The following is a 24,583-nucleotide window of genomic DNA, read 5'->3' as shown; positions in this document are numbered from 1 at the left end:
ATATTAAGAATTAGGTTACAAACCAAGCTATCTAGGTTATGGTCAACAAGGTGTGACCTTTCGTCTTCCAGGATGATAACTCGATTTAAACATTATTTTAGTCAAGTTACTTGTTCATTGGTTATATATTCATCCAACTTTGACGTATACACTAGTCTAATTATCTATAGTAAGACTTAGCTTACAAACCAAGCTATCTACGGTTTTGTCAACAAGGTGTGACCATTCATTTTCCAGGATGAAAACTATATTTAAACATTATTTTAGTCAAGTTAATTGTTCATTGGTTATATATTCATCCTACTTTTTACATATACTACATTATTCTAATTAACAATAGTAAGACTTAGGTTACAAACGAAGCTATCTACGGTTGTGGTCAACAAGGTGTGACCTTTCGTCTTCCAGGATGATAACTCGATTTAAACATTATTTTAGTCAAGTTACTTGTTCATTGGTTATATATTCATCCTACTTTGACTTATACATTGGTTAAATTATATATAGTAAGACTTAGCTTACAAACCAAGCTATCTACGGTTTTGTCAAAAAGGTGTGACATTTTGTTTTCCAGGATGAAAACTATATTTAAACATTGTTTTAGTCAAGTTACTTGTTCATTGGTTGTATATTCATCATACTTTTTACATATACTAAAATATTATAATTAACTATAGTAAGACTTAGGTTACAAACCAAGCTATTTACGGTTATGGTCAACAAGGTGTGACCTTTCGTCTTCCAGGATGAGAACTCGATTTAAACATTATTTTAGTCAAGTTACTTGTTCATTGATAATATATTCATCCTACTTTGACTGATACACTAGTTTAATTTTTCTATAGTAAGACTTAGCTTACAAACCAAGCAATCGACGGTTTTGTCAACAAGGTGTGACATTTCGTCTTCCAGGATGAAAACTATATTTAAACATTATTTTAGTCAAGTTAATTGTTCATTGGTTATATATTCATCCTACTTTTTACATATACTACATTATTCTAATTAACTATAGTAAGACTTAGGTTACAAACGAAGCTATCTACGGTTGTGGTCAACAAGGTGTGACCTTTTGTCTTCCAGGATGATAACTCGATTTAAACATTATTTTAGTCAAGTTACTTGTTCATTGGTTATATATTCATCCTACTTTGACTTATACATTGGTTAAATTATATATAGTAAGACTTAGCTTACAAACCAAGCTATCTACGGTTTTGTCAACAAGGAGTGACCTTTCGTCTTCCAGGATGAAAAATATATTTAAACATTATTTTAGTCAAGTTACTTGTTCGTTGGTTATATATTCATCCTACTTTTAACGTATACATTATTCTAATTAACTATATTAAGAATTAGGTTACAAACCAAGCTATCTAGGTTATGGTCAACAAGGTGTGACCTTTCGTCTTCCAGGATGATAACTCGATTTAAACATTATTTTAGTCAAGTTACTTGTTCATTGGTTATATATTCATCCAACTTTGACTTATACACTAGTCTAATTATCTATAGTAAGACTTAGCTTACAAACCAAGCTATCTATGGTTTTGTCAACAAGGTGTGACCATTCATTTTCCAGGGTGAAAACTATATTTAAACATTATTTTAGTCAAGTTACTTGTTCATTGGTTGTATATTCATCCTACTTTTTACATATACTAAATTATTCTAATTAACTATAGTAAGACTTAGGTTACAAACCAAGCTATTTACGGTTGTGGTCAACAAGGTGTGACCTTTCATCTTCCAGGATGATAACTCGGTTTAAACATTATTTTAGTCAAGTTATTTGTTCATTGATTATATGTTCATCCTACTTTGACTTATACACAAGTTTAATTATCTATAGTAAGACTTAGCTTACAAACCAAGCAATCGACGGTTTTGTCAACAAGGTGTGACCTTTCGTCTTCCAGGATGAAAACTATATTTAAACATTGTTTTAGTCAAGTTAATTGTTCATTGGTTATATATTCATCCTACTTTTTACATATAGTACATTATTCTAATTAACTATAGTAAGACTTAGGTTACAAACCAAGCTATCTACGGTTGTGGTCAACAAGGTGTGACCTTTCGTCTTCCAGGATGATAACTCGATTTAAACATTATTTTAGTCAAGTTACTTGTTCATTGGTTATATATTCATCCTACTTTGACTTATGCATTGGTTAAATTATCTATAGTAAGACTTAGCTTACAAACCAAGCAATCGACGGTTTTGTCAACAAGGAGTGACCTTTCGTCTTCCAGGATGAAAACTATATTTAAACATTATTTTAGTCAAGTTAATTGTTCATTGGTTATATATTCATCCTACTTTTTACATATACTACATTATTCTAATTAACTATAGTAAGACTTAGGTTACAAACGAAGCTATCTACGGTTGTGGTCAACAAGGTGTGACCTTTCGTCTTCCAGGATGATAACTCGATTTAAACATTATTTTAGTCAAGTTACTTGTTCATTGGTTATATATTCATCCTACTTTGACTTATACATTGGTTAAATTATATATAGTAAGACTTAGCTTACAAACCAAGCTATCTACGGTTTTGTCAACAAGGAGTTACCTTTCGTCTTCCAGGATGAAAAATATATTTAAACATTATTTTAGTCAAGTTACTTGTTCGTTGGTTATATATTCATCCTACTTTTAACGTATACATTATTCTAATTAACTATATTAAGAATTAGGTTACAAACCAAGCTATCTAGGTTATGGTCAACAAGGTGTGACCTTTCGTCTTCCAGGATGATAACTCGATTTAAACATTATTTTAGTCAAGTTACTTGTTCATTGGTTATATATTCATCCAACTTTGACGTATACACTAGTCTAATTATCTATAGTAAGACTTAGCTTACAAACCAAGCTATCTACGGTTTTGTCAACAAGGTGTGACCATTCATTTTCCAGGATGAAAACTATATTTAAACATTATTTTAGTCAAGTTAATTGTTCATTGGTTATATATTCATCCTACTTTTTACATATACTACATTATTCTAATTAACAATAGTAAGACTTAGGTTACAAACGAAGCTATCTACGGTTGTGGTCAACAAGGTGTGACCTTTCGTCTTCCAGGATGATAACTCGATTTAAACATTATTTTAGTCAAGTTACTTGTTCATTGGTTATATATTCATCCTACTTTGACTTATACATTGGTTAAATTATATATAGTAAGACTTAGCTTACAAACCAAGCTATCTACGGTTTTGTCAAAAAGGTGTGACATTTTGTTTTCCAGGATGAAAACTATATTTAAACATTGTTTTAGTCAAGTTACTTGTTCATTGGTTGTATATTCATCATACTTTTTACATATACTAAAATATTATAATTAACTATAGTAAGACTTAGGTTACAAACCAAGCTATTTACGGTTATGGTCAACAAGGTGTGACCTTTCGTCTTCCAGGATGAGAACTCGATTTAAACATTATTTTAGTCAAGTTACTTGTTCATTGATAATATATTCATCCTACTTTGACTGATACACTAGTTTAATTTTTCTATAGTAAGACTTAGCTTACAAACCAAGCAATCGACGGTTTTGTCAACAAGGTGTGACATTTCGTCTTCCAGGATGAAAACTATATTTAAACATTATTTTAGTCAAGTTAATTGTTCATTGGTTATATATTCATCCTACTTTTTACATATACTACATTATTCTAATTAACTATAGTAAGACTTAGGTTACAAACGAAGCTATCTACGGTTGTGGTCAACAAGGTGTGACCTTTTGTCTTCCAGGATGATAACTCGATTTAAACATTATTTTAGTCAAGTTACTTGTTCATTGGTTATATATTCATCCTACTTTGACTTATACATTGGTTAAATTATATATAGTAAGACTTAGCTTACAAACCAAGCTATCTACGGTTTTGTCAACAAGGAGTGACCTTTCGTCTTCCAGGATGAAAAATATATTTAAACATTATTTTAGTCAAGTTACTTGTTCGTTGGTTATATATTCATCCTACTTTTAACGTATACATTATTCTAATTAACTATATTAAGAATTAGGTTACAAACCAAGCTATCTAGGTTATGGTCAACAAGGTGTGACCTTTCGTCTTCCAGGATGATAACTCGATTTAAACATTATTTTAGTCAAGTTACTTGTTCATTGGTTATATATTCATCCAACTTTGACTTATACACTAGTCTAATTATCTATAGTAAGACTTAGCTTACAAACCAAGCTATCTATGGTTTTGTCAACAAGGTGTGACCATTCATTTTCCAGGGTGAAAACTATATTTAAACATTATTTTAGTCAAGTTACTTGTTCATTGGTTGTATATTCATCCTACTTTTTACATATACTAAATTATTCTAATTAACTATAGTAAGACTTAGGTTACAAACCAAGCTATTTACGGTTGTGGTCAACAAGGTGTGACCTTTCATCTTCCAGGATGATAACTCGGTTTAAACATTATTTTAGTCAAGTTATTTGTTCATTGATTATATGTTCATCCTACTTTGACTTATACACAAGTTTAATTATCTATAGTAAGACTTAGCTTACAAACCAAGCAATCGACGGTTTTGTCAACAAGGTGTGACCTTTCGTCTTCCAGGATGAAAACTATATTTAAACATTGTTTTAGTCAAGTTAATTGTTCATTGGTTATATATTCATCCTACTTTTTACATATAGTACATTATTCTAATTAACTATAGTAAGACTTAGGTTACAAACCAAGCTATCTACGGTTGTGGTCAACAAGGTGTGACCTTTCGTCTTCCAGGATGATAACTCGATTTAAACATTATTTTAGTCAAGTTACTTGTTCATTGGTTATATATTCATCCTACTTTGACTTATGCATTGGTTAAATTATCTATAGTAAGACTTAGCTTACAAACCTAGCTATCTACGGTTTTGTCAACAAGGAGTGACCTTTCGTCTTCCAGGATGAAAACTATATTTAAACATTATTTTAGTCAAAGTACTTGTTCGTTGGTTATATATTCATCCTACTTTTTACGTATACATTATTCTAATTAACTATATTAAGACTTAGGTTACACACCAAGCTATCTACGGTTGTGGTCAACAAGGTGTGACCTTTCGTCTTCCAGGATGAAAACTATATTTAAACATTATTTTGGTCAAGTTACTTGTTTATAGGTTATATATTCATCCTACTTTTTACGTATACATTATTCTAATTAACTATATTAAGAATTAGGTTACAAACCAAGCTATCTACGGTTATGGTCAACAAGGTGTGACTTTTTGTCTTCCAGGATGATAACTAGATTTAAACATTATTTTAGTCAAGTTACTTGTTCATTGGTTATATATTCATCCAACTTTGACTTATACACTAGTCTAATTATCTATAGTAAGACTTAGCTTACAAACCAAGCTATCTACGGTTTTGTCAACAACGTGTGACCTTTCATTTTCCAGGATGAAAACTATATTTAAACATTATTTTAGTCAAGTTACTTGTTCATTGGTCATATATTCATCCTACTTTGACTTATACACAAGTTTAATTATCTATAGTAAGACTTAGCTTACAAACCAAGCTATCTACGGTTTTGTCAAAAAGGTGTGACATTTTGTCTTCCAGGATGAAAACTATATTTAAACATTATTTTAGTCAAGTTACTTGTTCATTGGTTGTATATTCATCATACTTTTTACATATACTAAATTATTCTAATTAACTATAGTAAGACTTAGGTTACAAACCAAGCTATTTACGGTTATGGTCAACAAGGTGTGACCTTTCGTCTTCCAGGATGAGAACCCGATTTAAACATTATTTTAGTCAAGTTACTTGTTCATTGATAATATATTCATCCTACTTTGACTGATACACTAGTTTAATTTTTCTATAGTAAGACTTAGCTTACAAACCAAGCAATCGACGGTTTTGTCAACAAGGTGTGACATTTCGTCTTCCAGGATGAAAACTATATTTAAACATTATTTTAGTCAAGTTAATTGTTCATTGGTTATATATTCATCCTACTTTTTACATATACTACATTATTCTAATTAACTATAGTAAGACTTAGGTTACAAACGAAGCTATCTACGGTTGTGGTCAACAAGGTGTGACCTTTCGTCTTCCAGGATGATAACTCGATTTAAACATTATTTTAGTCAAGTTACTTGTTCATTGGTTATATATTCATCCTACTTTGACTTATACATTGGTTAAATTATATATAGTAAGACTTAGCTTACAAACCAAGCTATCTACGGTTTTGTCAACAAGGAGTGACCTTTCGTCTTCCAGGATGAAAAATATATTTAAACATTATTTTAGTCAAGTTACTTGTTCGTTGGTTATATATTCATCCTACTTTTAACGTATACATTATTCTAATTAACTATATTAAGAATTAGGTTACAAACCAAGCTATCTAGGTTATGGTCAACAAGGTGTGACCTTTCGTCTTCCAGGATGATAACTCGATTTAAACATTATTTTAGTCAAGTTACTTGTTCATTGGTTATATATTCATCCAACTTTGACTTATACACTAGTCTAATTATCTATAGTAAGACTTAGCTTACAAACCAAGCTATCTACGGTTTTGTCAACAAGGTGTGACCATTCATTTTCCAGGGTGAAAACTATATTTAAACATTATTTTAGTCAAGTTACTTGTTCGTTGGTTGTATATTCATCCTACTTTTTACATATACTAAATTATTCTAATTAACTATAGTAAGACTTAGGTTACAAACCAAGCTATTTACGGTTGTGGTCAACAAGGTGTGACCTTTCATCTTCCAGGATGATAACTCGATTTAAACATTATTTTAGTCAAGTTATTTGTTCATTGATTATATGTTCATCCTACTTTGACTTATACACAAGTTTAATTATCTATAGTAAGACTTAGCTTACAAACCAAGCAATCGACGGTTTTGTCAACAAGGTGTGACCTTTCGTCTTCCAGGATGAAAACTATATTTAAACATTGTTTTAGTCAAGTTAATTGTTCATTGGTTATATATTCATCCTACTTTTTACATATAGTACATTATTCTAATTAACTATAGTAAGACTTAGGTTACAAACCAAGCTATCTACGGTTGTGGTCAACTAGGTGTGACCTTTCGTCTTCCAGGATGATAACTCGATTTAAACATTATTTTAGTCAAGTTACTTGTTCATTGGTTATATATTCATCCTACTTTGACTTATGCATTGGTTAAATTATCTATAGTAAGACTTAGCTTACAAACCTAGCTATCTACGGTTTTGTCAACAAGGAGTGACCTTTCGTCTTCCAGGATGAAAACTATATTTAAACATTATTTTAGTCAAAGTACTTGTTCGTTGGTTATATATTCATCCTACTTTTTACGTATACATTATTCTAATTAACTATATTAAGACTTAGGTTACAAACCAAGCTATCTACGGTTGTGGTCAACAAGGTGTGACCTTTCGTCTTCCAGGATGAAAACTATATTTAAACATTATTTTAGTCAAGTTACTTGTTTATAGGTTATATATTCATCCTACTTTTTACGTATACATTATTCTAATTAACTATATTAAGAATTAGGTTACAAACCAAGCTATCTACGGTTATGGTCAACAAGGTGTGACTTTTTGTCTTCCAGGATGATAACTAGATTTAAACATTATTTTAGTCAAGTTACTTGTTCATTGGTTATATATTCATCCAACTTTGACTTATACACTAGTCTAATTATCTATAGTAAGACTTAGCTTACAAACCAAGCTATCTACGGTTTTGTCAACAACGTGTGACCTTTCATTTTCCAGGATGAAAACTATATTTAAACATTATTTTAGTCAAGTTACTTGTTCATTGGTCATATATTCATCCTACTTTGACTTATACACAAGTTTAATTATCTATAGTAAGACTTAGCTTACAAACCAAGCTATCTACGGTTTTGTCAAAAAGGTGTGACATTTTGTCTTCCAGGATGAAAACTATATTTAAACATTATTTTAGTCAAGTTACTTGTTCATTGGTTGTATATTCATCATACTTTTTACATATACTAAATTATTCTAATTAACTATAGTAAGACTTAGGTTACAAACCAAGCTATTTACGGTTATGGTCAACAAGGTGTGACCTTTCGTCTTCCAGGATGAGTACCCAATTTAAACATTATTTTAGTCAAGTTACTTGTTCATTGATAATATATTCATCCTACTTTGACTGATACACTAGTTTAATTTTTCTATAGTAAGACTTAGCTTACAAACCAAGCAATCGACGGTTTTGTCAACAAGGTGTGACATTTCGTCTTCCAGGATGAAAACTATATTTAAACATTATTTTAGTCAAGTTAATTGTTCATTGGTTATATATTCATCCTACTTTTTACATATACTACATTATTCTAATTAACTATAGTAAGACTTAGGTTACAAACGAAGCTATCTACGGTTGTGGTCAACAAGGTGTGACTTTTCGTCTTCCAGGATGATAACTCGATTTAAACGTTATTTTAGTCAAGTTACTTGTGCATTGGTTATATATTCATCCTACTTTGACTTATACATTGGTTAAATTATATATAGTAAGACTTAGCTTACAAACTAAGCTATCTACGGTTTTGTCAACAAGGAGTGACCTTTCGTCTTCCAGGATGAAAAATATATTTAAACATTATTTTAGTCAAGTTACTTGTTCGTTGGTTATATATTCATCCTACTTTTTACGTATACATTATTCTAATTAACTATATTAAGAATTAGGTTACAAACCAAGCTATCTAGGTTATGGTCAACAAGGTGTGACCTTTCGTCTTCCAGGATGATAACTCGATTTAAACATTATTTTAGTCAAGTTACTTGTTCATTGGTTATATATTCATCCAACTTTGACTTATACACTAGTCTAATTATCTATTGTAAGACTTAGCTTACAAACCAAGCTATCTACGGTTTTGTCAACAAGGTGTGACCATTCATTTTCCAGGATGAAAACTATATTTAAACATTATTTTAGTCAAGTTACTTGTTCATTGGTTGTATATTCATCATACTTTTTACATATACTAAATTATTCTAATTAACTATAGTAAGACTTAGGTTACAAACCAAGCTATTTACGGTTGTGGTCAACAAGGTGTGACCTTTCATCTTCCAGGATGATAACTCGATTTAAACATTATTTTAGTCAAGTTATTTGTTCATTGATTATATGTTCATCCTACTTTGACTTATACACTAGTTTAATTTTCTATAGTAAGACTTAGCATACAAACCAAGCAATCGACGGTTTTGTCAACAAGGTGTGACCTTTCGTCTTCCAGGATGAAAACTATATTTAAACATTATTTTAGTCAAGTTAATTGTTCATTGGTTATATATTCATCCTACTTTTTACATATACTACATTATTCTAATTAACTATAGTAAGACTTAGGTTACAAACCAAGCTATCTACGGTTGTGGTCAACAAGGTGTGACCTTTCGTCTTCCAGGATGATAACTCGATTTAAACATTATTTTAGTCAAGTTACTTGTTCATTGATTATATATTCATCCTACTTTGACTTATACACTAGTTTAATTTTCTATAGTAAGACATCGCTTACAAACCAAACTATTTACTGTTTTGTCAACAAGGTGTGACCTTTCGTCTTCCAAGATGAAAACTATATTTAAACATTATTTTAGTCAAGTTACTTGTTCATTGGTTATATATTCATGCTACTTTGACTTATACATTAGTCTAATTAACTATAGTAAGACTTAGGTCACAAACCAAGTTATCTACGGTTGTGGTCAACAAGGTGTGACCTTTCGTCTTCCAGGATGATAACTCGATTTAAACATTATTTTAGTCAAGTTACTTGTTCATTGATTATATATTCATCCTACTTTGACTTATACACAAGTTTAATTATCTATAGTAAGACTTAGCTTACAAACCAAGCTATCTACGGTTTTTTCAAAAAGGTGTGACATTTTGTCTTCCAGGATGAAAACTATATTTAAACATTATTTTAGTCAAGTTACTTGTTCATTGGTTGTATATTCATCATACTTTTTACATATACTAAAATATTCTAATTAACTATAGTAAGACTTAGGTTACAAACCAAGCTATTTACGGTTGTGGTCAACAAGGTGTGACCTTTCGTCTTCTAGGATGATAACTCGATTTAAACATTATTTTAGTTAAGTTACTTGTTCATTGATTATATATTCATCCTACTTTGACTTATACACCAGTTTAATTTTCTATAGTAAGGCTTAGCTTACAACCCAAGCTATCGACGATTTTGTCAACAAGGTGTGACCTTTCGTCTTCCAGGATGAAAACTATATTTAAACATTATTTTAGTCAAGTTAATTGTTCATTGGTTATATATTCATCCTTCTTTTTACATATACTACATTATTCTAATTAACTATAGTAAGACTTAGGTTACAAACCAAGCTATCTACGGTTGTGGTCAACAAGGTGTGACCTTTCGTCTTCCAGAATGATAACTCGATTTAAACATTATTTTAGTCAAGTTACTTGTTCATTGATTATATATTCATCCTACTTTGACTTATACACAAGTTTAATTATCTATAGTAAGACTTAGCTTACAAACCAAGCTATCTACGGTTTTTTCAAAAAGGTGTGACATTTTGTCTTCCAGGATGAAAACTATATTTAAACATTATTTTAGTCAAGTTACTTGTTCATTGGTTGTATATTCATCATACTTTTTACATATACTAAAATATTCTAATTAACTATAGTAAGACTTAGGTTACAAACCAAGCTATTTACGGTTGTGGTCAACAAGGTGTGACCTTTCGTCTTCTAGGATGATAACTCGATTTAAACATTATTTTAGTTAAGTTACTTGTTCATTGATTATATATTCATCCTACTTTGACTTATACACCAGTTTAATTTTCTATAGTAAGGCTTAGCTTACAACCCAAGCTATCGACGATTTTGTCAACAAGGTGTGACCTTTCGTCTTCCAGGATGAAAACTATATTTAAACATTATTTTAGTCAAGTTAATTGTTCATTGGTTATATATCCATCCTTCTTTTTACATATACTACATTATTCTAATTAACTATAGTAAGACTTAGGTTACAAACCAAGCTATCTACGGTTGTGGTCAACAAGGTGTGACCTTTCGTCTTCCAGAATGATAACTCGATTTAAACATTATTTTAGTCAAGTTACTTGTTCATTGGTTATATATTCATCCTACTTTGACTTATACACTAGTTTAATTTTCTATAGTAAGACTTAGCTTACAAACCAAGCAATCGACGGTTTTGTCAACAAGGTGTGACCTTTCGTCTTCCAGGATGAAAACTATATTTAAACATTATTTTAGTCAAGTTAATTGTTCATTGGTTATATATTCATCCTACTTTTTACATATACTACATTATTCTAATTAACTATAGTAAAACTTAGGTTACAAACCAAACTATCTACGGTTGTGGTCAACAAGGTGTGACCTTTCGTCTTCCAGGATGATAACTCGATTTAAACATTATTTTAGTCAAGTTACTTGTTCATTGATTATATATTCATCCTACTTTGACTTATACACTAGTTTAATTTTCTATAGTAAGACATAGCTTACAAACCAAACTATCTACGGTTTTGTCAACAAGGTGTGACCTTTCGTCTTCCAAGATGAAAACTATATTTAAACATTATTTTAGTCAAGTTACTTGTTCATTGGTTATATATTCATGCTACTTTGACTTATACATTAGTCTAATTAACTATAGTAAGACTTAGGTCACAAACCAAGTTATCTATGGTTGTGGTCAACAAGGTGTGACCTTTCGTCTTCCAGGATGATAACTCGATTTAAACCTTATTTTAGTCAAGTTACTTGTTCATTGATTATATGTTCATCCTACTTTGACTTATACACAAGTTTAATTATCTATAGTAAGACTTAGCTTACAAACCATGCTATCTACGGTTTTGTCAAAAAGGTGTGACATTTTGTCTTCCAGGATGAAAACTATATTTAAACATTGTTTTAGTCAAGTTACTTGTTCATTGGTTGTATATTCATCATACTTTTTACATATACTAAAATATTCTAATTAACTATAGTAAGACTTAGGTTACAAACGATGCTATCTACGGTTGTGGTCAACAAGGTGTGACCTTTCGTCTTCTAGGATGATAACTCGATTTAAACATTATTTTAGTCAAGTTACTTGTTCATTGGTTATATATTCATCCTACTTTGACTTATACTTTGGTTAAATTATATATAGTAAGACTTAGCTTACAAACCAAGCTATCTACGGTTTTGTCAACAAGGAGTGACCTTTCGTCTTCCAGGATGAAAACTATATTCAAACATTATTTTAGTCAAGTTACTTGTTCATTGGTTATATATTCATCCTACGTTTTACGTATACATTATTCTAATTAACTATATTAAGAATTAGGTTACAAACCAAGCTATCTACGGTGATGGTCAACAAGGTGTGACCTTTCGTCTTCCAGGATGATAACTCGATTTAAACATTATTTTAATCAAGTTACTTGTTCATTGGTTATATATTCATCCAACTTTGACTTATACACTAGTCTAATTATCTATAGTAAGACTTAGCTTACAAACCAAGCTATCTACGGTTTTGTCAACAAGGTGTGACCATTCATTTTCCAGGATGAAAACTATATTTAAACATTATTTTAGTCAAGTTACTTGTTCATTGGTCATATATTCATCCTACTTTGACTTATACACAAGTTTAATTATCTATAGTAAGACTTAGCTTACAAACCAAGCTATCTACGGTTTTGTCAAAAAGGTGTGACATTTTGTCTTCCAGGATGAAAACTATATTTAAACATTATTTTAGTCAAGTTACTTGTTCATTGGTTGTATATTCATCCTACTTTTTACATATACTAAATTATTCTAATTAACTATAGTAAGACTTAGGTTCCAAACCAAGCTACTTACGGTTGTGGTCAACAAGGTGTGACCTTTCATCTTCGAGGATGATAACTCTATTTAAACATTATTTTAGTCAAGTTACTTGTTCATTGATTATATGTTCATCCTACTTTGACTTATACACTAGTTTAATTTTCTATAGTAAGACTTAGCTTACAAACCAAGCAATCGACGGTTTTGTTAACAAGGTGTGACCTTTCGTCTTCCAGGATGAAAACTATATTTAAACATTATTTTAGTCAAGTTAATTGTTCATTGGTTATATATTCATCCTACTTTTTACATATACTACATTATTCTAATTAACTATAGTAAGACTTAGGTTACAAACCAAGCTATCTACGGTTGTGGTCAACAAGGTGTGACCTTTCGTCTTCCAGGATGATAACTCGATTTAAACATTATTTTAGTCAAGTTACTTGTTCATTGGTTATATATTCATCCTACTTTCACTTATACATTGGTTAAATAATCTATAGTAAGACTTAGCTTACAAACCAAGCTATCTATGGTTTTGTCAACAAGGAGTGACCTTTCTTCTTCCAGGATGAAAACTATATTTAAACATTATTTTAGTCATGTTACTTGTTCATTGGTTATATATTCATCCTACTTTTTACGTATACATTATTCTAATTAACTATATTAAGACTTAGGTTACAAACCAAGCTATCTACGGTTGTGGTCAACAAGGTGTGACCTTTCGTCTTCCAGGATGATAACTCGATTTAAACATTATTTTAGTCAAGTTACTTGTTCATTGGTTGTATATTCATCATACTTTTTACATATACTAAAATATTCTAATTAACTATAGTAAGACTTACGTTACAAACCAAGCTATTTACGGTTGTGGTCAACAAGGTGTGACCTTTCGTCTTCCAGGATGATAACTCGATTTAAACATTATTTTAGTCAAGTTACTTGTTCATTGATTATATATTCATCCTACTTTGACTTATACACTAGTTTAATTTTCTATAGTAAGACATAGCTTACAAACCAAACTATCTACGGTTTTGTCAACAAGGTGTGACCTTTCGTCTTCCAAGATGAAAACTATATTTAAACATTATTTTTGTCAAGTTACTTGTTCATTGGTTATATATTCATGCTACTTTGACTTATACATTAGTCTAATTAACTATAGTAAGACTTAGGTCACAAACCAAGTTATCTACGGTTGTGGTCAACAAGGTGTGACCTTTCGTCTTCCAGGATGATAACTCGATTTAAACATTATTTTAGTCAAGTTACTTGTTCATTGATTATATGTTCATCCTACTTTGACTTATACACAAGTTTAATTATCTATAGTAAGACTTAGCTTACAAACCAAGCGATCTACGATTTTGTCAAAAAGGTGTGACATTTTGTCTTCCAGGATGAAAACTATATTTAAACATTGTTTTAGGCAAGTTACTTGTTCATTGGTTGTATATTCATCATACTTTTTGCATATACTAAAATATTCTAATTAACTATAGTAAGACTTAGGTTACAAACGATGCTATCTACGGTTGTGGTCAACAAGGTGTGACCTTTCGTCTTCCAAGATGATAACTCGATTTAAACATTATTTTAGTCAAGTTACTTGTTCATTGGTTATATATTCATCCTACTTTGACTTATACTTTGGTTAAATTATATATAGTAAGACTTAGCTTACAAACCAAGCTATCTACGGTTTTGTCAACAAGGAGTGACCTTTCGTCTTCCAGGATGAAAACTATATTCAAACATTATTTTAGTCAAGTTACTTGTTCATTGGTTATATATTCATCCTACGTTTTACGTATACATTATTCTAATTAACTATATTAAGAATTAGGTTACAAACCAAGCTATCTACGGTGATGGTCAACAAGGTGTGACCTTTCGTCTTCCAGGATGATAACTCGATTTAAACATTATTTTAATCAAGTTACTTGTTCATTGGTTATATATTCATCCAACTTTGACTTATACACTAGTCTAATTATCTATAGTAAGACTTAGCTTACAAACCAAGCTATCTACGGTTTTGTCAACAAGGTGTGACCATTCATTTTCCAGGATGAAAACTATATTTAAACATTATTTTAGTCAAGTTACTTGTTCATTGGTCATATATTCATCCTACTTTGACTTATACACAAGTTTAATTATCTATAGTAAGACTTAGCTTACAAACCAAGCTATCTACGGTTTTGTCAAAAAGGTGTGACATTTTGTCTTCCAGGATGAAAACTATATTTAAACATTATTTTAGTCAAGTTACTTGTTCATTGGTTGTATATTCATCCTACTTTTTACATATACTAAATTATTCTAATTAACTATAGTAAGACTTAGGTTCCAAACCAAGCTACTTACGGTTGTGGTCAACAAGGTGTGACCTTTCATCTTCCAGGATGATAACTCGATTTAAACATTATTTTAGTCAAGTTACTTGTTCATTGATTATATGTTCATCCTACTTTGACTTATACACTAGTTTAATTTTCTATAGTAAGACTTAGCTTACAAACCAAGCAATCGACGGTTTTGTCAACAAGGTGTGACCTTTCGTCTTCCAGGATGAAAACTATATTTAAACATTATTTTAGTCAAGTTAATTGTTCATTGGTTATATATTCATCCTACTTTTTACATATACTACATTATTCTAATTAACTATAGTAAGACTTAGGTTACAAACCAAGCTATCTACGGTTGTGGTCAACAAGGTGTGACCTTTCGTCTTCCAGGATGATAACTCGATTTAAACATTATTTTAGTCAAGTTACTTGTTCATTGGTTATATATTCATCCTACTTTCACTTATACATTGGTTAAATTATCTATAGTAAGACTTAGCTTACAAACCAAGCTATCTATGGTTTTGTCAACAAGGAGTGACCTTTCTTCTTCCAGGATGAAAACTATATTTAAACATTATTTTAGTCATGTTACTTGTTCATTGGTTATATATTCATCCTACTTTTTACGTATACATTATTCTAATTAACTATATTAAGACTTAGGTTACAAACCAAGCTATCTACGGTTGTGGTCAACAAGGTGTGACCTTTCGTCTTCCAGGATGATAGCTCGATTTAAACATTATTTTAGTCAAGTTACTTGTTCATTGGTTGTATATTCATCATACTTTTTACATATACTAAAATATTCTAATTAACTATAGTAAGACTTACGTTACAAACCAAGCTATTTACGGTTGTGGTCAACAAGGTGTGACCTTTCGTCTTCCAGGATGATAACTCGATTTAAACATTATTTTAGTCAAGTTACTTGTTCATTGATTATATATTCATCCTACTTTGACTTATACACTAGTTTAATTTTCTATAGTAAGACATAGCTTACAAACCAAACTATCTACGGTTTTGTCAACAAGGTGTGACCTTTCGTCTTCCAAGATGAAAACTATATTTAAACATTATTTTTGTCAAGTTACTTGTTCATTGGTTATATATTCATGCTACTTTGACTTATACATTAGTCTAATTAACTATAGTAAGACTTAGGTCACAAACCAAGTTATCTACGGTTGTGGTCAACAAGGTGTGACCTTTCGTCTTCCAGGATGATAACTCGATTTAAACATTATTTTAGTCAAGTTACTTGTTCATTGATTATATGTTCATCCTACTTTGACTTATACACAAGTTTAATTATCTATAGTAAGACTTAGCTTACAAACCAAGCGATCTACGATTTTGTCAAAAAGGTGTGACATTTTGTCTTCCAGGATGAAAACTATATTTAAACATTGTTTTAGGCAAGTTACTTGTTCATTGGTTGTATATTCATCATACTTTTTGCATATACTAAAATATTCTAATTAACTATAGTAAGACTTAGGTTACAAACGATGCTATCTACGGTTGTGGTCAACAAGGTGTGACCTTTCGTCTTCCAAGATGATAACTCGATTTAAACATTATTTTAGTCAAGTTACTTGTTCATTGGTTATATATTCATCCTACTTTGACTTATACTTTGGTTAAATTATATATAGTAAGACTTAGCTTACAAACCAAGCTATCTACGGTTTTGTCAACAAGGAGTGACCTTTCGTCTTCCAGGATGAAAACTATATTCAAACATTATTTTAGTCAAGTTACTTGTTCATTGGTTATATATTCATCCTACGTTTTACGTATACATTATTCTAATTAACTATATTAAGAATTAGGTTACAAACCAAGCTATCTACGGTGATGGTCAACAAGGTGTGACCTTTCGTCTTCCAGGATGATAACTCGATTTAAACATTATTTTAATCAAGTTACTTGTTCATTGGTTATATATTCATCCAACTTTGACTTATACACTAGTCTAATTATCTATAGTAAGACTTAGCTTACAAACCAAGCTATCTACGGTTTTGTCAACAAGGTGTGACCATTCATTTTCCAGGATGAAAACTATATTTAAACATTATTTTAGTCAAGTTACTTGTTCATTGGTCATATATTCATCCTACTTTGACTTATACACAAGTTTAATTATCTATAGTAAGACTTAGCTTACAAACCAAGCTATCTACGGTTTTGTCAAAAAGGTGTGACATTTTGTCTTCCAGGATGAAAACTATATTTAAACATTATTTTAGTCAAGTTACTTGTTCATTGGTTGTATATTCATCCTACTTTTTACATATACTAAATTATTCTAATTAACTATAGTAAGACTTAGGTTCCAAACCAAGCTACTTACGGTTGTGGTCAACAAGGTGTGACCTTTCATCTTCCAGGATGATAACTCGATTTAAACATTATTTTAGTCAAGTTACTTGTTCATTGATTATATGTTCATCCTACTTTGACTTATACACTAGTTTAATTTTCTATAGTAAGACTTAGCTTACAAACCAAGCAATCGACGGTTTTGTCAACAAGGTGTGACCTTTCGTCTTCCAGGATGAAAACTATATTTAAACATTATTTTAGTCAAGTTAATTGTTCATTGGTTATATATTCATCCTACTTTTTACATATACTACATTATTCTAATTAACTATAGTAAGACTTAGGTTACAAACCAAGCTATCTACGGTTGTGGTCAACAAGGTGTGACCTTTCGTCTTCCAGGATGATAACTCGATTTAAACATTATTTTAGTCAAGTTACTTGTTCATTGGTTATATATTCATCCTACTTTCACTTATACATTGGTTAAATTATCTATAGTAAGACTTAGCTTACAAACCAAGCTATCTATGGTTTTGTCAACAAGGAGTGACCTTTCTTCTTCCAGGATGAAAACTATATTTAAACATTATTTTAGTCATGTTACTTGTTCATTGGTTATATATTCATCCTACTTTTTACGTATACATTATTCTAATTAACTATATTAAGACTTAGGTTACAAACCAAGCTATCTACGGTTGTGGTCAACAAGGTGTGACCTTTCGTCTTCCAGGATGATAACTCGATTTAAACATTATTTTAGTCAAGTTACTTGTTCATTGGTTGTATATTCATCATACTTTTTACATATACTAAAATATTCTAATTAACTATAGTAAGACTTACGTTACAAACCAAGCTATTTACGGTTGTGGTCAACAAGGTGTGACCTTTCGTCTTCCAGGATGATAACTCGATTTAAACATTATTTTAGTCAAGTTACTTGTTCATTGATTATATATTCATCCTACTTTGACTTATACACTAGTTTACGGTTTTGTCAACAAGGTGTGACCTTTCGTCTTCCAAGATGAAAACTATATTTAAACATTATTTTTGTCAAGTTACTTGTTCATTGGTTATATATTCATGCTACTTTGACTTATACATTAGTCTAATTAACTATAGTAAGACTTAGGTCACAAACCAAGTTATCTACGGTTGTGGTCAACAAGGTGTGACCTTTCGTCTTCCAGGATGATAACTCGATTTAAACATTATTTTAGTCAAGTTACTTGTTCATTGATTATATGTTCATCCTACTTTGACTTATACACAAGTTTAATTATCTATAGTAAGACTTAGCTTACAAACCAAGCGATCTACGATTTTGTCAAAAAGGTGTGACATTTTGTCTTCCAGGATGAAAACTATATTTAAACATTGTTTTAGTCAAGTTACTTGTTCATTGGTTGTATATTCATCATACTTTTTACATATACTAAAATATTCTAATTAACTATAGTAAGACTTAGGTTACAAACGATGCTATCTACGGTTGTGGTCAACAAGGTGTGACCTTTCGTCATCCAGGATGATAACTCGATTTAAACATTATTTTAGTCAAGTTACTTGTTCATTGGTTATATATTCATCCTACTTTCACTTATACATTGGTTAAATTATCTATAGTAAGACTTAGCTTACAAACCAAGCTATCTACGGTTTTGTCAACAAGGAGTGACCTTTCGTCTTCCAGGATGAAAACTATATTCAAACATTATTTTAGTCAAGTTACTTGTTCATTGGTTATATATTCATCCTACGTTTTACGTATACATTATTCTAATTAACTATATTAAGAATTAGGTTACAAACCAAGCTATCTACGGTGATGGTCAACAAGGTGTGACCTTTCGTCTTCCAGGATGATAACTCGATTTAAACATTATTTTAGTCAAGTTACTTGTTCATTGGTTATATATTCATCCAACTTTGACTTATACACTAGTCTAATTATCTATAGTAAGACTTAGCTTACAAACCAAGCTATCTACGGTTTTGTCAACAAGGTGTGACCATTCATTTTCCAGGATGAAAACTATATTTAAACATTATTTTAGTCAAGTTACTTGTTCATTGGTCATATATTCATCCTACTTTGACTTATACACAAGTTTAATTATCTATAGTAAGACTTAGCTTACAAACCAAGCTATCTACGGTTTTGTCAAAAAGGTGTGACATTTTGTCTTCCAGGATGAAAACTATATTTAAACATTATTTTAGTCAAGTTAATTGTTCATTGGTTATATATTCATCCTACTTTTTACATATACTACATTATTCTAATTAACTATAGTAAGACTTAGGTTACAAACCAAGCTATCTACGGTTGTGGTCAACAAGGTGTGACCTTTCGTCTTCCAGGATGATAACTCGATTTAAACATTATTTTAGTCAAGTTACTTGTTCATTGGTTATGTATTCATCCTACTTTCACTTATACATTGGTTAAATTATCTATAGTAAGACTTAGCTTACAAACCAAGCTATCTATGGTTTTGTCAACAAGGAGTGACCTTTCTTCTTCCAGGATGAAAACTATATTTAAACATTATTTTAGTCAAGTTACTTGTTCATTGGTAATATATTCATCCTACTTTTTACGTATACATTATTCTAATTAACTATATTAAGACTTAGGTTACAAACCAAGCTATCTACGGTTGTGGTCAACAAGGTGTGACCTTTTGTCTTCCAGGATGATAACTCGATTTAAACATTATTTTAGTCAAGTTACTTGTTCATTGGTTGTATATTCATCATACTTTTTACATATACTAAAATATTCTAATTAACTATAGTAAGACTTACGTTACAAACCAAGCTATTTACGGTTGTGGTCAACAAGGTGTGACCTTTCGTCTTCCAGGATGATAACTCGATTTAAACATTATTTTAGTCAAGTTACTTGTTCATTGATTATATATTCATCCTACTTTGACTTATACACTAGTTTAATTTTCTATAGTAAGACATAGCTTACAAACCAAACTATCTACGGTTTTGTCAACAAGGTGTGACCTTTCGTCTTCCAAGATGAAAACTATATTTAAACATTATTTTTGGCAAGTTACTTGTTCATTGGTTATATATTCATGCTACTTTGACTTATACATTAGTCTAATTAACTATAGTAAGACTTAGGTCACAAACCAAGTTATCTACGGTTGTGGTCAACAAGGTGTGACCTTTCGTCTTCCAGGATGATAACTCGATTTAAACATTATTTTAGTCAAGTTACTTGTTCATTGATTATATGTTCATCCTACTTTGACTTATACACAAGTTTAATTATCTATAGTAAGACTTAGCTTACAAACCAAGCGATCTACGATTTTGTCAAAAAGGTGTGACATTTTGTCTTCCAGGATGAAAACTATATTTAAACATTGTTTTAGTCAAGTTACTTGTTCATTGGTTGTATATTCATCATACTTTTTACATATACTAAAATATTCTAATTAACTATAGTAAGACTTAGGTTACAAACGATGCTATCTACGGTTGTGGTCAACAAGGTGTGACCTTTCGTCTTCCAGGATGATAGCTCGATTTAAACATTATTTTAGTCAAGTTACTTGTTCATTGGTTATATATTCATCCTACTTTGACTTATACTTTGGTTAAATTATATATAGTAAGACTTAGCTTACAAACCAAGCTATCTACGGTTTTGTCAACAAGGAGTGACCTTTCGTCTTCCAGGATGAAAACTATATTCAAACATTATTTTAGTCAAGTTACTTGTTCATTGGTTATATATTCATCCTACGTTTTACGTATACATTATTCTAATTAACTATATTAAGAATTAGGTTACAAACCAAGCTATCTACGGTGATGGTCAACAAGGTGTGACCTTTCGTCTTCCAGGATGATAACTCGATTTAAACATTATTTTAGTCAAGTTACTTGTTCATTGGTTGTATATTCATCATACTTTTTACATATACTAAAATATTCTAATTAACTATAGTAAGACTTACGTTACAAACCAAGCTATTTACGGTTGTGGTCAACAAGGTGTGACCTTTCGTCTTCCAGGATGATAACTCGATTTAAACATTATTTTAGTCAAGTTACTTGTTCATTGATTATATATTCATCCTACTTTGACTTATACACTAGTTTAATTTTCTATAGTAAGACATAGCTTACAAACCAAACTATCTACGGTTTTGTCAACAAGGTGTGACCTTTCGTCTTCCAAGATGAAAACTATATTTAAACATTATTTTTGGCAAGTTACTTGTTCATTGGTTATATATTCATGCTACTTTGACTTATACATTAGTCTAATTAACTATAGTAAGACTTAGGTCACAAACCAAGTTATCTACGGTTGTGGTCAACAAGGTGTGACCTTTCGTCTTCCAGGATGATAACTCGATTTAAACATTATTTTAGTCAAGTTACTTGTTCATTGATTATATGTTCATCCTACTTTGACTTATACACAAGTTTAATTATCTATAGTAAGACTTAGCTTACAAACCAAGCGATCTACGATTTTGTCAAAAAGGTGTGACATTTTGTCTTCCAGGATGAAAACTATATTTAAACATTGTTTTAGTCAAGTTACTTGTTCATTGGTTGTATATTCATCATACTTTTTACATATACTAAAATATTCTAATTAACTATAGTAAGACTTAGGTTACAAACGATGCTATCTACGGTTGTGGTCAACAAGGTGTGACCTTTCGTCTTCCAGGATGATAGCTCGATTTAAACATTATTTTAGTCAAGTTACTTGTTCATTGGTTATATATTCATCCTACTTTGACTTATACTTTGGTTAAATTATATATAGTAAGACTTAGCTTACAAACCAAGCTATCTACGGTTTTGTCAACAAGGAGTGACCTTTCGTCTTCCAGGATGAAAACTATATTCAAACATTATTTTAGTCAAGTTACTTGTTCATTGGTTATATATTCATCCTACGTTTTACGTATACATTATTCTAATTAACTATATTAAGAATTAGGTTACAAACCAAGCTATCTACGGTGATGGTCAACAAGGTGTGACCTTTCGTCTTCCAGGATGATAACTCGATTTAAACATTATTTTAGTCAAGTTACTTGTTCATTGGTTATATATTCATCCAACTTTGACTTATACACTAGTCTAATTATCTATAGTAAGACTTAGCTTACAAACCAAGCTATCTACGGTTTTGTCAACAAGGTGTGACCATTCATTTTCCAGGATGAAAACTATATTTAAACATTATTTTAGTCAAGTTACTTGTTCATTGGTCATATATTCATCCTACTTTGACTTATACACAAGTTTAATTATCTATAGTAAGACTTAGCTTACAAACCAAGCTATCTATGGTTTTGTCAAAAAGGTGTTACATTTTGTCTTCCAGGATGAAAACTATATTTAAACATTATTTTAGTCAAGTTACTTGTTCATTGGTTGTATATTCATCCTACTTTTTACATATACTAAATTATTCTAATTAACTATAGTAAGACTTAGGTTCCAAACCAAGCTATTTACGGTTGTGGTCAACAAGGTGTGACCTTTCATCTTCCAGGATGATAACTCGATTTAAACATTATTTTAGTCAAGTTACTTGTTCATTGATTATATGTTCATCCTACTTTGACTTATACACTAGTTTAATTTTCTATAGTAAGACTTAGCTTACAAACCAAGCAATCGACGGTTTTGTCAACAAGGTGTGACCTTTCGTCTTCCAGGATAAAAACTATGTTTAAACATTATTTTAGTCAAGTTAATTGTTCATTGGTTATATATTCATCCTACTTTTTACATATACTACATTATTCTAATTAACTATAGTAAGACTTAGGTTACAAACCAAGCTATCTACGGTTGTGGTCAAAAAGGTGTGACCTTTCATCTTCCAGGATGAGAACTCGATTTAAACATTATTTTAGTCAAGTTACTTGTTCATTGATAATATATTCATCCTACTTTGACTGATACACTAGTTTAATTTTCTATAGTAAGACTTAGCTTACAAACCAACCAATCGACGGTTTTGTCAACAAGGTGTGACTTTTCGTCTTCCAGGATGAAAACTATATTTAAACATTATTTTAGTCAAGTTAATTGTTCATTGGTTATATATTCATCCTACTTTTTACATATACTACATTATTCTAATTAACTATAGTAAGACTTAGGTTACAAACCAAGCTATCTACGGTTGTGGTCAACAAGGTGTGACCTTTCGTCTTCCAGGATGATAACTCGATTTAAACATTATTTTAGTCAAGTTACTTGTTCATTGGTTATATATTCATCCTACTTTCACTTATACATTGGTTAAATTATCTATAGTAAGACTTAGCTTACAAACCAAGCTATCTACGGTTTTGTCAACAAGGAGTGACCTTTCGTCTTCCAGGATGAAAACTATATTTAAACATTATTTTAGTCAAGTTACTTGTTCATTGGTTATATATTCATCCTACTTTTTACGTATACATTATTCTAATTAACTATATTAAGACTTAGGTTACAAACCATGCTATCTACGGTTGTGGTCAACAAGGTGTGACCTTTCGTCTTCCAGGATGATAACTCGATTTAAACATTATTTTAGTCAAGTTACTTGTTCATTGGTTGTATATTCATCATACTTTTTACATATACTAAAATATTCTAATTAACTATAGTAAGACTTAGGTTACAAACCAAGCTATTTACGGTTGTGGTCAACAAGGTGTGACCTTTCGTCTTCCAGGATGATAACTTTAAACATTATTTTAGTCAAGTTACTTGTTCATTGATTATATATTCATCCTACTTTGACTTATACACTAGTTTAATTTTCTATAGTAAGACTTAGCTTACAAACCAAGCTATCGACGATTTTGTCAACAAGGTGTGACCTTTCGTCTTCCAGGATGAAAACTATATTTAAACATTATTTTAGTCAAGTTAATTGTTC

The sequence above is a fragment of the Medicago sativa genome, chromosome 4 (genome assembly GCF_051527215.1).
Source record: "Medicago sativa cultivar Bolivia chromosome 4, Bolivia_mono, whole genome shotgun sequence".
In the NCBI taxonomy this organism is placed as follows: Eukaryota; Viridiplantae; Streptophyta; class Magnoliopsida; order Fabales; family Fabaceae; genus Medicago; species Medicago sativa.
This window is presented reverse-complemented; position numbering follows the sequence as displayed.